We start from the raw sequence: 13,432 nt of genomic DNA on the forward strand, positions 1-13,432 counted from the left end.
AGGGATGGAGGATGACAGGTTAAGGGAGCATTTTGAGTTTCAGGGAAAGACAAAGCTTCTTCGGGATTAATCAGCCCATCCTCCTCACTTGGTAGATTAAATGGGAAAAGAGGCCCGCTGACCCCGGTACTATGTCGGACCGCACTAAAGGACCGGGAATGGTGCCGGGAACCCGAGGGAGACGCAATAGAACGATAGGGCGCTGGCAGCGGCATCGTCCACCCAGACTCCTGGGTGCACAGGAGAATGGATACCATTGGCCTTTGCAAAGAAAAAAGGGTTATCTCTGGGGCTTTCCCCCTCCTCGTTCTGTTTTATTAGGATTTCAAGGCTGCCAAAAAAGATGTCTAAAAAATGCAGAGGTGAGCTTCACCGGATTTAAAAGCTGCACGAGAGGTTGGAAACGAGATATTTTTGTCAAAACAAGATGACATAATTGAGGTGAAAAGTTTAAACGAATTTCCCACAGTCATGAAGCTAATGGCCCTGCCCTGCTCTCCTGAGTATTTAGTTTTATGGAAGACGTCGGCTCCTTTGGGTATTCTGTAAGATACTTGCCTGTTTTCTATCTAGATTATAGGGCAAGGGTTCAGGGAATGTTTTTTTAGTTTTATTTCTTCAGAACCGAGAAAAAAAACTTACAACACTTTAATTCTCTTACAGGTCAATAGCCACACACAGATATCCACAAGTTTATTTATACCTTCTCAAATTTGTAACACCTAAATAGCTTCTGCTCTGCAGGAAGAGGGTGAGGAATGCCAGAACTGTCCCATTCTCTAGGATCTTGTCAGATGATTAGCTAATATCATAGACTAATAGCTGGCATTTGCTAATCTCTTACTACATTCTAGGTAGACTTGTAAGCATCTTACAGGTGTAATCCCATTTAGTCCTCCTGGCAACTTGATGAAGTACAGACTATGGTTATCCCTATTTGCAGAGATAAAATGACTTACCCAAAGTCATACTACCAGAAAGTGATGGAGTCAAAATTATAAACACAGTATCTATCTTCAGAGTCTCCACCTAAGTAACTTACCTAAAATCAGTCAGTTAAGTGACAAAACTAGAACTTGAATTTAGATCATCTCTAAATCTCCATATCCTCTATACGAGCTGTTCACAATTTTGTTTTGGTCTCAAGAACTCTGCCCTGTAATTATTGAGAACCCTATAGGGTATTGTTTATGTAAGTTATATATATCACTGTTTACTGTACTAGAAATTAAAACAAATTTAAGGGGCGCCTGGGTGGCGCAGTCGGTTAAGCGTCCGACTTCAGCCAGGTCACGATCTCGCGGTCCGTGAGTTCGAGCCCCGCGTCAGGCTCTGGGCTGATGGCTCAGAGCCTGGAGCCTGTTTCCGATTCTGTGTCTCCCTCTCTCTCTGCCCCTCCCCCATTCATGCTCTGTCTCTCTCTGTCCCAAAAATAAATAAACGTTGAAAAAAAATTTTAAAACAAATTTAAATATTTACTAATTCATTTAAAATAACATTAAAAGCCCATTTTATTTGTAAATTTTTTTATGGAAAAATAACTAGTTTCCAAAGTGAAAGAAAAATCAGAGAAAAGAATGACATTGCTTTACAGTTTTGTAAATTTCTTTAATGTCTAGTTTAATAGAAAACTGTTGGATTCTCATATTTGTTTCTGCATTCAAACTTACAACTTTAGTTTTGGTTGATGTTTGTGAAGAAAACCCAGCCTCCCGCAACTATGCTGTAGCTGGAGAAGGAGGAAGTATTTTAATAGCCTCTTCAGATAATTGTGGCTATTCTTTTTAATGCTACACTAAAATTCAACAAGTGGTGGCTTTTTAAAGGTTAGTTGCAATATGGAATCTGAAAACATATCAGTGAATTTTTTATACTCTGATACATTAAAATCCATTGGTCAGTTTTGCAGTTTGAGTGGATTTTTTACCTATACGTGATTTATGAGATCAGCCATTGGTCATTTGGAAAATATCAATTCACTGTGCTGTGCAGTCTTCCAAATATTAACACATTTCATAATACAATATATATGTATATTTTTTCTTTTTAATTACCATCAATCTCAGAAGAGTCTGTAAATATTGGGAAGCTGTCAAGCTCTTAGCAAATACAAGTTCTCTAAATTCTGCTTTTTTTCTTGAAAGGCCAGATTTTATCACAGGCAAGAAGTACTGTCAGTTGTTTTCCTTGAAGTGACCAGCTCACTTTGTTGTCAAGAAAAGCTCTGTCGAATAGCTAAATCTGACTAGTCCTAGTTTCTCTGTTGTACTTTTAAATAAAAATGTTGCTCCATGAAAAAAAGAGTAGCTAGTTCAGTTACCAATTCAAATAATCTTTTTCCTCAAGAGACCAGCATACTTTAGTATACAGAACTGTTTTATGCATACTATTTTGTCACATAGAATCTGAAAAAGGTGTGAATGCAAGGGTTAGGATTTAATAAAATTAATAATTTGTACTTTGTGAACAGTATTTTTTAAAAATTTTTTTAACATTTTATTTATTTTTAGGACAGAGAGACAGAGCATGAATGGGGGAGGGGCAGAGAGAGAGGGAGACACAGAATTGGAAGCAGACTGCAGGCTCTGAGCCATCAGCCCAGAGCCTGATGCGGGGCTCGAACTCACGGACCGCGAGATCGTGACCTGAGCTGAAGTCGGACGCTTAACCGACTGAGCCACCCAGGCGCCCCGTGAACAGTATTTTTAAGTGAAATTTGCACTATTTTTATTATGGATGCATGGCAGTGCACAATACAATGAATGACTACAATTTGTTTTTGTTAGGGTCAGGCGTAAGGCAGGGTAAAGATAGGAGTCAGAGGCTAAAAAATTTTAGCAGTCAAAGGCTTTATTTGGGAACTAAGGTCTCCGGCGAGGTTCTGTGACTCAGGGAGAGAGAGAGGAGTCAGGGAAGTCGCCCCCAGGTGTGGAGGGGTGGGGTTTTTGAGCTGCAGCGGTTCCGGGTTTAGGTCCCGGTGGGCCTTTTTCGCGTCAGGTCGTGCTGTCGCTGGGTGATTGGTTGACCTCCAATTCGTACTGGCACGCTACTAGGGGCTTTTCCTTGGGTTGCACTGGCAAGATGGCCGTCCCTTCTGTGGTTCCAAGGACATCCTAACAGTTTTCACAATTCCTGCTAAGGCGCAAGCAGTTTTACCCACCATTGCTTTTGCATCAACAGTGCAAATGTCAAAAACATAGCAATGGGGCGCCTGGATGGCTCAGTTGGTGACGCGTCTGACTTTGGCTCAGGTCATGATCTCGCAGTTCACAAGTTCCAGCCCTACATTGGGCTCTGTGCTGACAGCTCAGAGCTTGGAGCCTGCTTCAGATTCTATGTCTCCCTCTCTCTCTGCCCCTCCCTGGCTCATACTCTGTCTCTCAAAATAAATAAAACATTAAATTAAAAAAAAAAAAACAGCGAAAAAAGCAAATTTTGTCTTAGTATTAATAGTTTTGTTGTTTTAAATAGGCTCCATGCGTAGTCCAGAGCCCAACACGGGGCTTGAACACATGACCCTGAGATCAACTCCTGAGCTGAGATCAAGAGTTGGTTGCTTAATGGACTGATCTTATGATCCCTGAAAGGATCCCCAGCTTGCATGGACCATAGCAATTAAATGTGCCCACCCTGCAGCTTAGAATACAAAAATAATGGTTAACACAGTACCTACCCTGAAGGAGTTTACAGTCTTAAGAGACAAGCAGATAAACAAATTAATGTATCTTGAGTGTCCTAAGAGACAGGAACCATATACACTAACAGTTCCAAAGGAGGGAGCAATCAAATGTCCTGGTATACTTCCAGAAATTTTCATTCCGTCAGTCTTTGATGGGATTCATGTATTTGCATTTTAAACAAGCACTCCAGATGACTTAGACGCAGATAGTGTGGGATCTACACTTTAAGAAACACTGCCTTAAGCAGATAAATTTTAGGTTCCCAAGAAGGCCCAGTAGGTAGGCTCAGAAAGAGAATATTTTATGGTATATCGCTCAGAACACACACACACGTACAATTTCACTGGCTATTGTTTACAGTTGTATATCAGATCTCTTATCAGAAAAAAAAGGCAAAATCTGAAACAAACCCTACCTTTCCCTTTCAATTGTCTAGTGCAGGAGGCAGCAAACTTTTTTCTGTGAAGAGCCAGACAAATATTTCAGGCTCTGTGGGCCATAAGGTTTCTGTCACAACTAATTAGATCGCTTGTTGTAACACAAAAATAGCCAGAGACAAGAGGTAAACAGTTGAGTGTGGCTGTGTCTCAACAAAACTTTGTTTGCAAAAGGAGAGGTTACATTGGGTCTCCAGTGCTAGGCAGTTTGCTGACTCCATGCACTAGCACAAAAGATACTGCTAATTGCCAGTAAGCTGCCTAAAGAGCTGAAAGGGTGGGCCTACGCCAGCCGACTCCATCTTGTTCTGTGTCCTTCACCTTGACCACACCTCCTCCCCTTGAGTAACCCCCCCTCACCTGCCTAACAGGACTCGGACCCTTCCCCAGGACCCTTCCCCAGCCAATCGGCTGAGGCCATAGCCATTACCTCACCAACTGCCCCCAGGCCCCAATAAAACCTTTGTCCTTTTGAAACTCGCTCTCTTTCCCTGGTATCTCACCGCTGCGTCGGTGCAGGTAGGGGACTGAGCTCGAGCTAGCTCAAATAAAGGCTCTTTGCTTTTGCATTGGACTCGGCTCCCTAGTGGTCTTTGGGGATCACGAATTCTGGGCATAACAGAGCAAAAGCAAGAGTCTAAGGGTCATGAAACAACTGGATTTTATATCCCGAGTTGGAAAAACTGCTAGGCATCAATTTTGAATTCTCATGTCTTTCCAAAATAAACCATATTTCAGCATCAAAATGTATGCGTTGAGTGCCTATCAAGGCATTAGGTAAGAGGATACATAGTTTTTGGAGGCAGGAGTCCTCAATACCTGGTGGACAGCTAGGCATCCTGAATGGAGAAAATTCCACCGTTGTCTTGGATGGTCTGACTATAAAAATAACAAGAACAGGGCTTCAGGCTGTGATGGTGGTTCTCAAATTCAAATGAATGGAAGGATATGCTAAGGAGAGTCTTTAAAATGTAGATTTTTAGGGGTGCCTGGGTGGCTCAGTCGTTTGAGCATCCGACTTCAGCTCAGGTCATGCTCTCACAGTTTGTGAGTTCTTGTGAGTTCGAGCCCAGCATCGGGCTCTGTGCTGACAGCTCTGAGCCTGGAGCCTGCTTCAGATTCTGTGTCTTCCTCTCTCTCTGCCCCTCCCCCACTCACAGTCTGTCTCTCTCTCCTTCAAAAGTAACTAAACATTAAAAAATAAAAAATTTTTTAAATAAAAAAATAAAATGTAGATTTTTAGATCCACACCCAGAGCTTCTTATTAACTGAAATAGTTTAATCAGAGGGGTCATTGAATCTACACTTTAACCAAGAATATACAGGCAGCCACTGTGAGGCAAAGTGCTTAAATCAAGAAACAGAGGTCTGAGCTAGAATTTTGGCTATGCCACTACCTTTGTTTATAAGATAATATTAGGGGCACCTGCATGGCTCAGTCGGTTAAGTGTCTGACAATTGATATCGGCTCAGGTCATGATCTTGTGGTCCTGAGATGGAGCCCCGTGTTGGGCTCCATGCTAAGCTCAGAGCCTGCTTGGGATTCTCTCTCTCCCTCTCTGCTCCTCCCCCACATGTGAGTGTGTGTATGCACATGCTCTCTCAAATAAACATTAAAAAAAATAAAATAAGAATGTCAGAACTAGAAGAAACCTTACTGATATCCAGTGTGATGTTCTCTTCCAACCCAAAGTTGGTAATTTTTGTTAAGTCAGTCCATAAACCATTCATGAAAACACAATGTATTAGCATGGAGCCTGCATGGGATTCTCTCTCTCTTTCCCTCTCTCTACCCCTCCCAACTCACACATGTACACTCTCTCTCAAAGAAAATAAACATTAAAAAAAAAAAAGTTGTTTTGAAAATTCATTGTATTACTTCACAGCCCCAAATGAATAGTTCCTGCCCTCAATTTAATAATCTTAGAGTGTTTTCACTTTGAGGAAAATGATACATACTTTCCCTGTGATTTCTCTGTCTTCCTGCAATGAAAGCTGTTTGAGAGACCGATAACCTAAGAATGTCAGTTTAAGCTGTGCAGCAAGCTGGCTTTCCACCAGCCCTGGGAGGTTTCCATCAAGGCTTCCTTCCTGTTGGCTACGGCTGTCAGAATGGGCTGTAGGGGCCCAGGGCAGGTGGCCTATGATAGGCCACTTTGGCATATTGATTATTTAAAATAAAAGTTACTGAAGAAATAGCTGTGCAGGAAGGACACTCAGATTATCCTCTGTCTCTCTGAAAACAGGAAACAAATCTCCCCTGTGAAAGGTACACTCACTGCACCAGGAGGTAAAGAGACATCCTTACCACCCAGAGCTAGGAAATCTAGAGCCAAGAAGGTTGTGTAAACAACCCTTGTTATTTTTTACTTATTTACTACCCCAACCCAAATTCTGTTTACAATTCCTTACTAATTAAACCTCCCAAAGTTAAATTTTCTGTGTCCTGTCAATTCCTCACAAATTTGTCTCTTTGTCTAAAAAGTATAAAAACTGGTTGCCTTGGACACTTCTTGAGGTCTCAATTTCACTATTGGGCCTCTGTGCACATGTAATAAAACTTTGGGGTTTTTTTCCTATTCATCTGTCTCATGTAAATTTAATTCTTAGTTCAGCTAAGGAAGACCTTAAGAATAGAGGAAGAATTTTTTCTTCCCCTCAGAGCCAGTGTAAATGTAGCAAACACAAATGTAAAAGTGTAATACTTTAAGAAAAAAAACTAGGAAAGAATCTTCAGGAACTGGGGTTAAGTAAACCAGTGGTTCTAAGAGATTTGACACCAAAAGTCCAATCCTTAAAAGGAAAAAATGATAAATAGGTTTTCTTCAAAATTAAAAACTTTTGCTCCGGGAAAGACTCTGTTAATAGGATGAAAAGACAAGCTACTGGGGCACCTGGGTGGCTCAGTAGGTTGAGCGTCCGACTTCGGCTCAGGTCATGATCTCACGGTCTGTGGGTTCGAGCCCCGCGTCGGGCTCTGAGCTGAGGCTCAGAGCCTGTGCTCAGAGCCTGGAGCCTGCTTCGGATTCTGTGTCTCCCTCTCTCTCTGACCCTCCCCCATTCATGCTCTCTCTGTCTCAAAAATAAATAAACATTTAAAAAAAAATTTAAAAAAAAAAGAAAGAAAAGACAAGCTACAAAAATAAAATATTTGCTAACCACACATCCGATAAGGGACTTGTATCCAGAAAACAAAGAATTCTCAAAACTCATCAGGGAAGACGATGGAGCCCAAATGTGGTTTCAATACTGTTTTTCAGTAACAGGAGCCAGGGCTTCTTGGAGAAACAACTGATTCTAGGACTAGAACAGGACAAGCCTGGAAAAACCTTCTAGTACCAGAAAGTAAGGGAAGGGAGTCAAAAAAGCCACATACAATGACGACGGGAGGTATGTCAAAAGGACACAACTGAGAGCGCTCCCAACAGCCAAAACAAGAGAATTGGAGGAACAAAATAAATAAGGTAGTATTAGATCATAACATAAAGTATAAAATAAGCATTTATGAGTCCATACTGATAAAAATGGTTACACAGACAAATAAATGGGAGAATAAATTTCCCTTGCAGGGAAATTCCAAATAATTTACATAGATAAACACACTCAAGAAGGTGGAGGATAACTCCCTATTTCTTAAGTCATGTAGTGACTTCCTTCCAAAGAGTGTAGTATGAAAAAGGGGGGGAAAAGTAATTTTATGTGGAGAAACCCAACAAACACTACCTCAGCCAGGTGATTAAGGTTAACATCAACAGTATAAGTTACGTTGATAGTATATATGCATTTGATATATGATGAGATGGGCACTTACCATGTCTGTTGTCTTCCTCTCAAAAACCCACAGCCCCACTGTATATGAGAAAAACATCAGACAAATCCCAGTTGAGGGGCAGTCTACAAAATCTGACCAGTACTCCTCAGGACTGTCACAGTCATCAAAAACAAGGAAGATCTGAGAAACTGTCACAGCCAAGAGGCTCTTACTATATGATGAGTAAATGTAATGTGGTATTCTTCATGAATGGGATCCTGGAAGAGGAAAAGGATGTCAGGTAAAAACTAAGGAAATCTGAAGACAGTATGCATTTTAGTTAATAAGAATGTATCATTATTGGTCCACTAACTGTGTCAAATGTATAACACTAAAGTGGTAATAGAGTGTGGAGTATATAGGAACTCTGTAGCATTGTAAGTTTTCTGTGAATCTAAACTATTCTAAAATAAGTTTATTAGAATAAGCCCCCCAGAAATGGGCAAAAGAACAGACATTTCACAGAAGAGAATACACAGATGGCAAATAAGCACATGAAAAGATGTTCAACATCATTAACTATCAAAGAAATGCAAAATCATTAAACCACAATGAGGTATCACTATGCATCTGTTAGAACACCTAAAATAAAAAATAGTGACACCATCAAATACTGGTAGGGATGCAGAGAAATTCATGCATGCTGGTGGGAATGCAAAATGGTGCAGCCGTCCTAGAAAAGTTTGGTAACAGCCTACAAAATTAAGCATGCAACCACTCTATGACCCAGAGCTGCATTCCTGGGCATTTTTCCCAAAGAAATGAGAACCATGTCCACACAAAAACCTGTACATGAATGTACATAGCAGCTTTATTCATAATAGCCCCAAACTGGAAACAACTAAGATGTCCTCAACAGGTGAGTAAACAAATAGTGGCACATCCGTATCATAGACCACTACTTAGCAATAAAAAAGAACTATTGATAAGGAGAGAACTTGAATGAATCTCAAGAGAATTATGCTGAGTGAAAAAAAAGCCAATCTCTAATGGTTACAATACTGTACAATTCTACTTATATAACATTCTTGAAATGGCACAATTCAGAAATGGAGAACAGATTGGTGATTGCCACGGGTTTAGAATGGTGGGAAAAGAGAAGTAGGTGTGGCTATGAAAGGTCAATAGTAAAATAATTGTGATGGTGGAATTATTCTGTATTTTGACTGTATCAGTGTCAATATACTGGTTGTGACACTGCAGTAAGTTATGCAAAAATATTACCATTGGGGGAAACTGGGTAAAGGGTACATGAAAGCTGTGCATTATTTCTTAAAACTGCATGTGAATCTACAATTATCTTAACATAAGAACTTTAATTTGAAAACAATACCCCCAGTAAATTTGAATTTCAGGGAAACAATCATTTTTAGTATTGGTATATCCTATACAATATTTGGAATATATTTATTTAAAAAAATGATTTGTTGGGGCATCTGAGTGACTCAGTTGGTTAACCTTGATTTCAGCTCAGGTCATGAGTTCATGATTCATGAGTTTGAGCCCCACATCGGTTCTGCACTGACAGTGTGGAGCCTGCTTGGGATTCTCTGTCTCCCTCCCTCTCTACCCCTCCCCTACTCACTCTCTCTCAAAAATAAATAAACATTAAAAAAAAACAACTTCAGAAAAATGAGGTTATTCATCTGAAATCCAAATGTAACTAGGAGTCCTATAATTTATCAGACAATACTACTCAGCATTAGCTTATGAAGACAGAGTACATATTGCAAAAGAAAAGGAGATTTAAGGATTGGCTGACACAAAATGTGCTCTGAACCCAGAAACCCCCAAATCCTCACTCTCAGCAGCTGGGACCTCCTGCACCTCACATTTCCTGACAACAAATGTGCCCACTACTCCTGGTAAGAAAAGCCACATGGAGTATAAACCCTCCTGTTTACACACAGGAATGAAAATGATCAGATAATCTATCCTTCCCAATTTCAGATTTAAAAGAGCTATCCCCTGGGGCACCTAGCTGGCTCAGTCAGTTAAGCATCCAACTCTTGATTTCTGCTCAGGCGATGATCTCACGGTTCGTGAATTCAAGTCCCGCATCAGGTTCCTTACTAACAGTGCAGAGCTTGCTTGGGATTCTCTCTCTCCCTCTCTCTGCCCTTCCCCTGCTTGCATTCTGTCTCAAAATAAATAAATAAACTTTAAAAATAAAAAGAGCTATCCCCCTCTAACAAAGATTATGAAAAAAACAAAACAAAACAGAATGGTCATGAAGCACTTTCTAGAAGTAATTTTGGGTCTCCAGTATAACACTAGAATCCAAGAGCCACCAGACATGTAAGAAAATATCTCTAACATGATAAAGTTGAAGATCAAAAAAGAAAGGAAAATGCATTTTGGAGGAAATTCATTATTCAGTAAAAAGAAAACATCAAGAAATTATCATTAATAATCCTCCAAGATAAGGTGCTTACAACCACAGACCAAAGCAGAATTCCATATGGGAACACAGAGAACAAAAAAATTCTTAAAATTTAAAAATATAGTCAAGATGTAAAACTCCAAATGAAGATTTAGAAGATAAAGGTAAGTAAATCTCCCACAAAATACTGCAAAAAAGGCAAAAAAAAAAAAAAGAAAGCAAAATGAATCAAAGAACCAGCCTAAGAGGTCTAGACAGAAACAGGAATTCTAGAAAGAGTTAACAGAGATGAGGGTGATGGGAGGGCCAAAATTAACAAAGTCAAGACAATGTCATAGGGCTTAGGGTATAAGTTTCCAGAATGAAAGGTGCCCAGTAAAATACACAAAAAACAGACCCACACCAAAGCTATATTGTTAGGAAATTTCATAAGAGAGGAGACAAAAATATCCTACAAGCTTCCAGAGAGAAGGATTTTATACAAAGGGTCATGAAAACACATTCTCAAATATGCAAGATGTTAAAAAAACTATTTCTCATGCACCCTTTTGCAGGAAGCTACTGGAGAACATGCTCTACAAAAATGGGGGAATAAATTAAGAGAAAGACATAAATTACAGAAAAGAGGAAACCAGCAGGAGAAGCCAAAAGTATCCCCAGGATAAGTAGAAGATCCCAGAATGACAATATGCACTAGGAACATACCAGTTCTACAGTCAGAAGGCTCCAGGGTAGACTTCTTCAGGAATTCGAAATTGACAAAATATATGTCTGAACATCTTAAAAGATTTACATAAATGATGAAGGGTTTGAGGTCAAATTAGTTATAAGTACATGAGCAAACTCAATAAATAAGATAAAGAATTAATTGCAGGGAAAAGAAGTTGTTCAGAAAAGGAAATGTATTCACAGTTTACAACATTACTGAGCTCTGGTTAGCATTTACATGGTCATAATAATGTACAACAAAATCATCGCATAGATTAGGGGGTGGATTTTGAGTACGGGGGGGATGAGGACTGAGATGTGTGTATTGTAGGGGCAGAGAGTTAAACCTAACCCTCCACCCTCTGTAATAGAAAATCAGTAGAAATGACCTAAAATTGATAAATCAAAAGAAGCAATACAATTATGTCATTACAAAACATGGAGAGGCATGTGGCTGGCTTAGTACAGCATGCTACTCTTGATCTCGGGGTTGTAAATTCAAGCCCCATGTTGGGTGTAGAGATTACTTAAAACAAAATCTTTTTTATTTTTTTTATTTTTTTTTCAACGTTTATTTATTTTTGGGACAGAGAAAGAGCATGAACGGGGGAGGGGCAGAGAGAGAGGGAGACACAGAATCGGAAACAGGCTCCAGGCTCTGAGCCATCAGCCCAGAGCCTGACGCGGGGCTCAAACTCACGGACCGCGAGATCGTGACCTGGCTGAAGTAGGACGCTTAACCGACTGCGCCACCCAGGCGCCCCAATCTTTTAAAATATAAACAAAAATTTAAAATATGGAGGTAACACCTAAAGGAGTTAGAAAAAGACCAAACACAAAACCCAAAACCAGCAAAAGGAAGGAAATAATAAAGATGAGAGCAAAAATAAATGATATAGGAACTAAACAATAGAACAAAAAATACAGGGATAATTTTTTAAAACCTCAGTTAAAAGTCGTTGCTTGTGGGCAACAACCTCTTCGCCCTTGGCTGCAGCAACTTCTTACTTGACATGTCTTTGGAGACAAGGGAAACAAAAGCAAAAATGAACTATTGGGACTTCATCAAGATAAAAACCTTCTGCAAAGCAAAGGAAACAGCAAAACTACAAGGCAACAGACAGAATGGGAGAAGATATTTGCAAATGAGATATCAGATAAAGGGTTAATATCCAAAATCTATGAAGAACTCATCAAACTCAACACCCAAAAACAACAACAACAAAAAAAAAAAACCCAGTGAAGAAATGGGTAAAAGACATGAACAGACACTTTTCCAAAGAAGACATGTGGATGGCTAACAGACATGAAGAAATGGTCAATATCACTCATCATCGGGGAAATACAAGTAAAAACCACAGAGATACCACCTGTCAGATGGCTAAAATTAACAACTCAGGTAACAACAGATGTTGGCAAGGATGTGGAGAAAGAGGAACCTTTTTGCACTGCTGGTGGGAATGTAAACTGGTGCAGCCACTCTGGAAAACAGTATGGAAGTTCTTCCAAAAATTAAAAGAACTACCCTACAACCCAACAATTGTACTACCAGGTATTTACCCAAGGATATAGGAGTGCTGTTCCAAAGGGGCACATGCACCCCAATGTTTACATAGCATTATCGACAACAGCCGAAGTATGAAAAGAGTCCAAATGTCCATTGACTGATGAACAGATAAAGAAGATGTGGTATATAGGGGCACCTGGGTGGCTCAGTGGGTTGAGTGTCCGACTTCAGCTCAGGTCATGATCTCACAGTTCTTGAGTTCAAGCCCTGCGTCGGGCTCTGTGCTGACAGCTTGCCTGAAGCCTGCTTCAGATTCTGTGTCTCCCTCTCTCTGCTCCTTCCCTGCTTGCTCTCTCTCTCTCTCTCTCTCTCTCTCAAATACATTAACATTAAAAAAAATTTTTTTAAAGAAGGTGAGGTGTATATATCTACAATGGAATATTACTTGCCAATTAAAAAGAATGAAATCTTGCCATTTGCAACAATGTGGATGGAACTAGAGTGTATCATGCTAAGTAAAATTAGAGAAAGGCAAATATATGACTTCACTCATGTGGAATTTAAGATACAAAACAGACGAACATAAAGGAAGGGAAGCAAAAATAATATAAAAACAGGAAGAGAGACAAACCATAAGAGACACTTAAATACTGAGAACACACTGAGGGTTACTGGAGGGGTTTTGGGTGGGGGGATGAGCTAAACAGGCAAGGGGCATTAAGGAGGAAACTTGCTGGAATGAGTACTGGGTGTTATACGTAAGTTATGAATCACTAAATCCTATTCCTGAAATCATTATTACACTACATGTTAACTAACTTGGATGTAACTTAAAAAAAATAATAATTTAAAAAAAAGTTGTTGCTTTTGTAAAAGGAAACACAGGACTGGGAGCAGGAGCATGGT

The sequence above is a fragment of the Herpailurus yagouaroundi genome, unplaced genomic scaffold (assembly GCF_014898765.1).
Source record: "Herpailurus yagouaroundi ecotype Mexico unplaced genomic scaffold, PumYag 28, whole genome shotgun sequence".
NCBI lineage: Eukaryota > Metazoa > Chordata > Mammalia > Carnivora > Felidae > Herpailurus > Herpailurus yagouaroundi.